We start from the raw sequence: 9,392 nt of genomic DNA on the forward strand, positions 1-9,392 counted from the left end.
TTTATTATTTATCATATGTTATATATTGTAATATATTGTATATTTATATTGATATAAAATTATATATTATATATTATATATTAGATATTTGTATATTACAAATATTATTTAGTATATATGAAACATTATATTATTATATTAATTTTATATGGTTGTTATTATAATATGGGTGTTATTAATACGCATATACGCATATATCCTAATAGACTCTCCATCTCGATATCCATGTTTGAAGCGGCTTGAAGGCCAAAACAAATATATTCACATGCATGTGCACGACTATAACTAATAACTAATTAAATAACTAATAACTAATTAAATAACTAATAATTTAATAATTAAATAAATAATTAAATAAATTAAATTTTAAATAAATAATAAATAAGTTTGGGTCTGAAGACCTCGTGGGAAAGGGGTAACGCCAAGGAATAACCAAAACTCGTGTTTAATTTTTTCCTTGCACTGAGCAAGGAGTCGGAAAGTTGGTGAAGCAGTTGAAGTTAGGGCAAACCTTGCAAAATTGGGAGATGGCGATCAAAACCCACCGATGTATACATTGAATGTAGGAATTAGCGACACACCTACTGACTCAAAGCGATGAACGCACACTGAACAGAAAGACTTTACATTGAGTTGGGATGGTCGGGAATGGCGATTTGTGTGAATGTCCTTAGACGGTAGGCTAATGTTTTTCACATAAGGTGTATTGTTTAACAAAATCCAACAAAAGGCTCCAAGATATTCTCGATTATAAGGCTGAGGTCATAACCGAAAGATGAAATGAATTGATCTAGAGAGAGTAATGGTCACAACGAAAAAGAACTTCACTGTTCTGGGTGAAAGGGAGCACGGGTTGAATACTTAGTGAGTCAGTCAAAAATTCCTGACACATGTGGCAACACGAGAATTAAATACTAATGACAATAACAATCTGTGAATGAAATTATAAGAAAGAAATATTTGATAAATGCAGATTTAGCCAAGTTGTGTGGAATTTTTTTCAACCATTATACAACTCATTCGATGATATCAAAAAACGTTATTGTAACACTGAAATAAAAGGATTTGTCCCCTGTTAATGTATAGAGGAATTAATGTATAGACGCTGTTATGGAAAAAAATAATGGTGAAGGGTTTTTCATTTCATATAAAAATAATATATACAAACCACAAAAATAACCATATAAAAGACAGAATTTTTCAAGTTATAAGTTAATAATTTATAAATTATTGAAGGGTTTTTAAGATGACAATATAATAACTATTGAATGTTGTAAAAAAATACAATCTAATGAGTTAAAAAAATTAGTTAAATGGTTTTTTAAGGCAATCTTTAATATAAAAGGAATAAAAATTTGGTTAATGGGTTATTTGATGAAAATAATTTTACTTTTATGCAAGATGAATAAATATGATTCAAAGGAATCAAAAGTTGTGAAGAGTGTTATAGATCTAATTTTTCCGAAACCATAATGGGGAGGCATCTCCGATAAAACAAAAAGTGTAATAGTGCGACCTTAAAGGCTATATACAGATATAATATGATGCCTATTTTATAAATGAGTAACAAAAAATCAGTTTTTTCCCACAATTAACGCAGCAAAATCACATCCGATTCTATAGATAGCATTGTCGAAGAGTATGTTAAAGAACGAAAGTACTTTTGACTGGATATGAATAAAATTAATCTAAGCTGTATTCGGTCACTAAATTTAAAGTGCTCTAAATTAATGAGTTAACCAGCAGCACATATGAAAATTAATATGACACATTGCTTAAACACCAAGTTCGATATTTGATGGTGGGAGCACACTTTTCGACTTTAGGGAACAAAACATCAAATACATAGGACATGACAATGCACACGGCAGTTCTTGAGGGAATAAACCATTAGCCTAATGGCGCTTCCCGTTCGAAGCATGTGCTGCTGACTAAAAAGCCTTCAGCCCCTAGCAAAATAGCACTCTCGGGGCCGACTGGGCTTGGAGCGAACATCAGCCTTGTAACACAAACCAGCATCATCGCCAACGTCGACTTGATCAGGTTTAGTCCCAAAAGCCCTTTGAACAAAACTGATCGGGAGGGTCTACAAAACAAATGAGAGAAAATGGTCTAAGAGTAAGATGTGGTGACTACGTAGATGTAGACATGGAGGACGAAAACTGACATAAACCAAACACGAAAACATGGAACGACTGAATAAATCCTTACCAGAATATACTCGTCAGCTTGGTATTTTGTAATCTTTTTGTCGACAACAACAGTCTCACTATTTGGTAGCAAGCTGTGAAGTGCTCCGGGGTAGGCAAATGAATAATGACCAAGCATTGAAGCAAAGGCGCGATAGTCAAGAGGTTCGGCAACAAAAGCGGTAACAAAAGTCAAATACATTTCGAGAAGCAATGACAACATGGGCAAATTTTGTATGGTTGATGCGAACTGGATGGTGTATGTATCACCCTTGGTGGGATATATTGCTGGAGGCAAATTAGAGTGGATTGAATCTGGTAACAACAAATCCTCATCATCAGGCAAAGTGGGCACAAAAATAAGCGGCAAAATTGCTATAAATATTTCCTAATAGTTCAGCTACAGCTAAAGGGTGGTCCGAGGATACTCCGCCATCTGGGAAACGCGCATTCGCATCTAGCACATGGAATATAACGAACTCGGCATTACCGACATAGGCCATAAAGAACTAGCATCTTCCCTTGATGGTAAAGGCATTAATTAATTGAGGAAACCCTCCCACTATTAGGCAAAGAGAAGGAGTCTTGTGGAGTAGCATGGTGAACCGACGGCCTGAGAAATCGACAAATCTAACCTCATCTGGCAGTTCAGAGCGAAATTCACCATAAAAAATTGGGGAAAGAGCAACCGTGGCCTGAAAGTAAAATTCGTGGTTACTACAATAATTTGTCCATCAATCACATATCATAATCTCTGCATCATACGCTTATGTGACGGAAGAAAGAGACGCACCAAGCAGAAGTCTACACAAAAAAAATGCATCTACGTGCAACTATTAAGAGGAAAAAGCTAAACATGTTCCCTAAAACATAAACGGGCATGAAACATAAACGGGCAGCAGTGGAAATAGCAGTGACTCCATTAGCTAGCAAAATAGTGGCAATCACAAACACAAAAAAAATGAACGAATGAACTGTGCCAAAGCAAAGATAGAGGTTACCAACATACCCAATATCAAGCAGGTAAGCACGAGTAACCCAGCAAGATTGAAACGATGTTTGTGGGAGGCTGGGTAAGAAACTATACTGAAAGAACCACCAATCTCGTGGAAAAATGGATGGATAGAACCGGGGACAAAACAAAATGAGCTTGCTTGGCCGGAGATAACCACAAAAAGAGCTTTAACATGCAAAAGAAATGGTTAGCCAACTCACCTTTTGTTAAAACAATGATGCATGCGAGCAAATGAGATAGAATGGCTAACAGATGAAGAAGCAATTTTGAACGGGGAAGGAATTTGACAGTTCTCTTTTTTGGGTTAAAGGGAATAGGAGAAAAGAACGGCTAAGTCAGAGTAGTAAATGCAATAATTAAATGGAAGCATCTGGTAAGGTGTGTAGGTAATAAAATTAATTTAAGTGTTGAACAGATCAGAATGATGTATAGTGCATAGTGTTAATTATATATATATATATATATACTAATATACTAATAGTAATATAGTAAAGTAATAGTAATACACTACAAGGTTTTTGTTTATTTGTGGCATTTTTTTTCTTATTTGTGGAGGTTTGTAACCCCCACCAAATGGTTTGTGCGAGTTTCTAAAACCCCCAAAATTTGTGGTGCCACGAGGTCTTTTGTGGGAGTTTTTAGAAACCTCCACAATCTATTCAGTTGGGGGGGAGTTTTGTGTGTATTTTGTGGGAGTTTTATATTGGACTTTTGTGGCAATTTTAAATCACTTTTGTGGCAGTTTTAAAACTCCACAAATTAATTTTTTAATTTAACATAAATTAACTATTTTGTGAGATTTTCAAACCTCCACAAATCCTATAATCATTTATTTATTTTTAATTTCAAATAATTTATTAATCTCATTTCATTTACATATTCTCAAATTAAAAATTTATTTTTTAATATCAAAATCTAAAATTATAAATTAAAACAAAAAAACTTTAATATATGTCATCTGTACTCATTTTATATATTTATTTAATCATTTATTAAATAAAAATCTCTAAAATAAGTCTTTGTTCAGCATGAATATCCCAGAATTTCATTCTACTATTAAATTATATTCAAAAGACAAGAAGAAAATTTTAGTTAAATATGACTAACAGAACAAGTATGAAAAGAGGTTAGAAGAACTGAATTAGAGTTAGAATCAGAGAAGAATGATAATTGATATTGAAATTATTAAGTAAATAATAACTATAGAGTAAACCATATTATTCCAATTAGCTGTAACTGAACAAATCTAAAAATTATTCTTGAGAAGAGAACATAGAAAAAAGAAAGAAAATTACTAAATCAAAACTTTTTAGTACCTTTTTGGATCAATAACAACCAAGATAATCATTATAGTCATCGTGAAAAAAAAAACTTTCATCTAGAAAAAACCTTCACCGGATTCACAAACTCTGCATCCGAAACCGCGGAATCCTCGAATTGGCTCGCATCATCTTCTTCGGCTAGGGCAGGGAGGTTAAGATCTATGAAACTCTCTCTTCCAAGCTTTGAAGAACTAGTGGTGGCAACCAACGACAAGTCCGGCGAGTACCAACAATGCTGTTCCCTGCAACAAAGCAAAGGGAATTATAAGAAATAATCATTGGTTAACAAAACAGGAGAATTAGTCAGAGAAGTTTAAAATCACAAGTTAGGCTTGAAATTAGGAAGTTCCGTTAGTCATCATCTATACTTAAAAGTAATATAAAATTCAAATAATTTATCAAGCAAGTTAAGGAATAAAATAAAGAAAGAACAAAAATGGAGATATGGAAGAAGCATGATAAGCCAGGGCCTAAGTTATGATTGTGGTCAACCTGAGTTTGAATGAAATCTTTCGATGGCTGAGGTTATTTATAACTTGATTAGTTATAATGATCACAAACTGGACATTAGTTGTTCAATTATTCTAAGATCCATTCAACATTTTTTCTTTCTCTTGGCGGCTACTTCTTCTACGACCTTTGGGTCTCTGCCTGCCCAAACAATTTCTGGAGGACTGGAGTGATAACCACTACAGAAGACATAGAAAAACAAATAGAAGTAACGGTGTAAGCCAAACAATTTTCAATTAGGAATCATAATCTGTATGTAGGAGATAAAGATATTATAAAAAGGGAAACAATGACTCTTACTCCCAATACTCCTCCTTTCCTCCTTCACCTTCAGCACTTCAATTTCAAAATAAAAACAAGTCAATATAAACTCTTATAAATATATAAATCAATGTATCTTACTATCACTAAAGAGAGAATAAACGTCAATTCCATTGTATTGCTCTTCCTGAAAAACATCATAGAGAAGAATTTTTCTTTTTATTGTTTAATAAAAGTACTATAATCAAAAGAAATTAATAGACTAGGACTAAGAAGTTAATTTACCTTTTTTAGCCCATTATTGTAGTGTTTCATTGCTGCTAATGGATAAGAAAACATAGTCTCAAAAAAGTGAGTTCACACAAATATAATTTACATAAAGTGAGTTCTTATTTACCTCAATTTGTTCTATCATTTTAACTAAAGATCGATTAACGACAAATTTCATGATCTGCAAACATGTTTAGGTAAGAATAAGCTATCAGAGACATAATAATATTCATAATTTATAGATCCAATAACTTCTTTCACCATTTACCACTTCTGTAAGAGGCATGAAACGACTATACCAGTCCTTGTCTTCTTTTATGGCCACTTTTAGATCACCCTGCAACGTCTCAACACATTGCAAAAGAGCCATGACAACCCTTGCCTCATATCCATTGATCGGCATACTTCTTCTGCTTTGCCGAATAGCAGATTTCACCTAGAAGAATCTTAAATCAACAACTTGACAGAAAAGAAAGCACAAGTTACAAAAAGCATATCCAAATTTAAGGAGGTATAGGATTTGTTAACTGTAGAGTAAATTAGTGCAATTAAAATTATCTCATAGATGATTTGTTAACAAATGCAAATCCATGTTACTAGGCAATAGTTAATTGGCTTCAATTGAATGCCAGATTATATACTTATTGGGAAAGTAAAAACATATAGAATGTCATAACTGAACATTGCAACAGGTAGCAAGAAATACCAATTAAGACTATTTAGATGACTTTATGCTAACTGTAGATTCTTCTATGAAATAAAGATACACCGTCTTTCTCTGCTCACTTGGAAAAAAGATGCAACTCAATAAGAATCTAAGGGAAACCAATCTCATGACCAACCCAAAGCTGATTTTTCCTAAATCACAGAGATAATGGAAAATATAGATGAATAAAACTATGCAGAAACTTGTTAAAGTTTCCAAATTGGCTATGATGCATACCTCTTTTACTCGCTGTCTAAAGGCATTAACGAAGATGTACAAAATTACTGAAAGAAAAATTTAAAAGGATTTGATAAAATAAACAAAATGAATGCCAAACTATATATTCAGCAAATAAATGCAGATAATCCACACCTTTGTTCATGAGTATGGCCTATAGACCAAAGTAGGCAAGCTCCCATTATATTCCTCATTTTGAAATCCAAGTGGTCCTAAAATACAACACCTCAAATATATTATTAAACACATAATAGTGTAAAGACTCAATTATTAATTTTTAAATCAGAATAACCCAATTGAAAATTGAGAGAAACTAGATGGAGCCCTACATTGATTTAACCTGTAATATTCACTTCTTCCTTTAAAGTTCTACAAATAAGCCATGAGGAACTAGCCTTTTTTCAAGTGATACCATTTGAATGTGTTAAATAAATCCCTGTTTTTCAACACCTTGTCAATTCACCATTAATTTAAAAGTGATTGTAAAGAATAATCTAGCCTCAACTAGTAACAACACTGAATTTGCATAATTTAAAAGACAACACACATGTCAACATCACCATTATTAATCTATAGAAGTCAACAACACTAATAATCACTCCTAACACAAAAAAATCCATTAACTATTGTCATGAAACAAAACAGCTTCAATGAACAATTATCATGTCTTCCTTGCCTTGTTTCCAAGACTCCTTATCAACACAAATGAAAAACAATAAAAAAAAATACAGAACAAGAGGGGATACAGTAAGAAAGTTGCAACAGAACTGAGGAGACAAGACAGAGAAGAAATTTATTGTTAACAAAGAAGAAATATCAGCAAATTAAAAGAGAAGAAGAAGAAAAAGAAGTACCGACGTCAATTCAAAGGAGAAATTGGAGTGAGAGAAAGCGGCGTTGAAGAAGAAGCTTGGGAGTGAATAGATCTGGAAATGCATTGTACCACGGCAACTACGGTGGCATCGACGGCAGAACCTGTGGCAGCAACGGCGGTAGAAACTGCGATGGCAAAGTGGCAGCAACGACAGACAGAGAGAATAGATCCGAAAACGCGTTGATAGAAGGGGTGGCTCGATCCAGAAGCTCTCTGTTGCAACGGGCACGGCAGTGGTAACGGCACCGGCACCGAAAACTGCAGCGAGAACGGCGGCAAAAATGGCGTGGAAAACTTAGGGTTTCATTCTCTCTCAGCTGACTCTGCACCTTTCATTTTGAGAAAAAAGAGAAAACGACGTTTTTTTTTATTTTGAATTTTAATTAATTATGAGTGGAGGTTTTTTAAAGTGCCATAAATAAAATGTATTTTGGAGGTTTTTAAAAACCTCCACTAAAATACTCCATCAAATCAATATTAATCTTGTAGTGATAGTTATTTAGGAATAAAGTATATATAGACTCAAACTACAAAGCTTTAAAATGCACTGGACCACAAGTCTAGGGATAAATTAACAAAAGAAAAGAAACAAAACACGATCCACGACATGACAAAGCACAAATGAAGAAACAGCGAAGAGTTGAATTTAAACATGAAACTTGGATTAGGCATGAGTAGGAGGATCCTTGGTAGCAAGACAATATCGAAAACAAATCTAACGACGAATCCACTCAGAGAAGCTGACAGTATCTGCAGCTAAAAACATCATCAGAAACTTCTAATGCTTAGCTACCCATTGCACCCATTAGTAAAAAAAAAACATTTGTGGGAGAGAGAAAACCACAACACCATTCGTTAATATTAAAAACTTTGGTCGTTACCTCATGCAACGGGCAGACTAAGAGATCGCCTCTGCAAATCGAGGTCAACCTGGCCCACCAGACTCGCTTGTGAAGTAGTCGAGGCAAAATAGACAGGACAACCCAGGCTGTTGGTTGAGTTTTGTGGACTGCCGAAGGCGTTGCTACGAACAGGAGAGGTGGGAGGAGTGTATTCTATGGAAAATGGAGGTATAACGTCGCCGGTGTGGAAGACATCACGAGAAAGAACGCCTGTACGGTGAGGATTAACACTACTGAGTGTAGGAGCAGTGAAGTTGCTTCGAGAATGTGGTCTTGGATACACAATGCGGAATCCGTCAAGGTTCCTTATAGAGATGCATAGAGTGCCATCACCTTCATAGTAGGCGCGCAACCAAGCCCCATGCCTTATGTTGTACGCGGCAACCATGGAACGAAATCCCTCGAAAAAAAAGCATTGTTACCAACCTTGTCTAACATGACGTGAAACTCATTCCCATGGTTGTCCTTAAACATCATGAAATCACCGAGTTCATAATGAAAAGCGCGATAAAATGGACCGGAGACTGGAACTCGTCTCTGAAAAACATATAGAGAGAGCAGAGACAAAATTAAAAAAACTTTATATATATATATATATATATATACACGTCTGTATATAACGTGCTATATACATAGATAAATTTGAATATAAATGTATGACATGAATTAAAAGAACTGGGAAAAATATGACATGCGGCCATTAAGCCAAAAGGAAAAAAGGATGGAGGTGTGCATGCCATAAAAGATGAGGCTTCAGATGACTATTTTCATATTAGAATTAGAATATATGAATAAGTGATGGTTTTGAGGCAGAAGAAGACGTACGACCACGGGATCCAATGTAAGGAAGAGAAGTCTATAAAAATCAGGGTTGGGATCACCATTTTCGCTTGAGTCAGTAGATGGCCAAAGGCATATACTTCACAAAAAGAACCTCCCATATTGGGTTCGTGTGTCAACAGAAAACGCTACAAAAAGAACATATAGGTATGTGTGTCTGAACATAAATAAAAAGCAAGATACATCTTGATCACTCACCCATGGTCCACCAGGCCGTAAATAAACTTTTGAAATATTACAGATAGCGACCGCATGGCTAATAAAAA

At 34.5% G+C, this 9,392-nt stretch overlaps 1 long non-coding RNA gene across 1 annotated transcript; it reads right to left on the minus strand.

Annotated features, from left to right (window-relative positions):
* On the minus strand, window positions 7,964–8,858 carry LOC110264721. The gene is made up of 2 exons (XR_002350895.1): window positions 8,266–8,858; window positions 7,964–8,134 (listed from the first exon to the last, which is right to left on the minus strand). It is a non-coding gene; the product is annotated as an uncharacterized LOC110264721 (long non-coding RNA).

Source organism: Arachis ipaensis, chromosome B07 (assembly GCF_000816755.2).
Source record: "Arachis ipaensis cultivar K30076 chromosome B07, Araip1.1, whole genome shotgun sequence".
Taxonomy (NCBI): Eukaryota; Viridiplantae; Streptophyta; class Magnoliopsida; order Fabales; family Fabaceae; genus Arachis; species Arachis ipaensis.